This window comes from Perna viridis, chromosome 3, assembly GCF_037379345.1.
Source record: "Perna viridis isolate PV_CMFRI_1.1 ecotype Kerala chromosome 3, ASM3737934v1, whole genome shotgun sequence".
Lineage (NCBI taxonomy): Eukaryota > Metazoa > Mollusca > Bivalvia > Mytilida > Mytilidae > Perna > Perna viridis.
Genome location: NC_142447.1, coordinates 42170841 through 42171378, shown reverse-complemented (window position 1 = coordinate 42171378; position 538 = coordinate 42170841).

Sequence of the window (538 nt, the reverse complement as noted above, 5' to 3'; positions counted from 1 at the left end):
TAGTGTATATCAGTTTTTATAACACAATATTGTTTGGTCTTTCAATCTGACTTCGAAGTGCTACCACTTCTTAACCCACAATGTATTATGAAAAAATTTTATAGGAAGGTTTGGTTTGAGTAGATGTGCATGAAGGAAGATAATCATAGTTTTTTAAGGAGGAGTTGCACATTATAAAGCAACTCTGTTATAAATTGAGGACATTTTATATGACAGTTAGGAATCAGATCTAGATGTGCATAGAGGAAAATCATTGTCCGATGCATTCAAAGGGAGATAATCCAACATTTTGATCAGTCTCACTTCGTTGACATATAGAGTCAATTTTTTCTTATTTATGATCCTATCATATTTTTTAAGAAAAAGTTCACATCTTATAATAGGATTTACTGATTGTTTAACATCCTATGGCAGGTATTTCATGTATATCTGGATGCAAACAATTGCCCAATCAGACAGTATAGTCAAACGTGCCCTACCACTGTCACATTATTCCGACTCCCGATTTAACCAGTCTTCACCCTGTTTCCTTAAATAC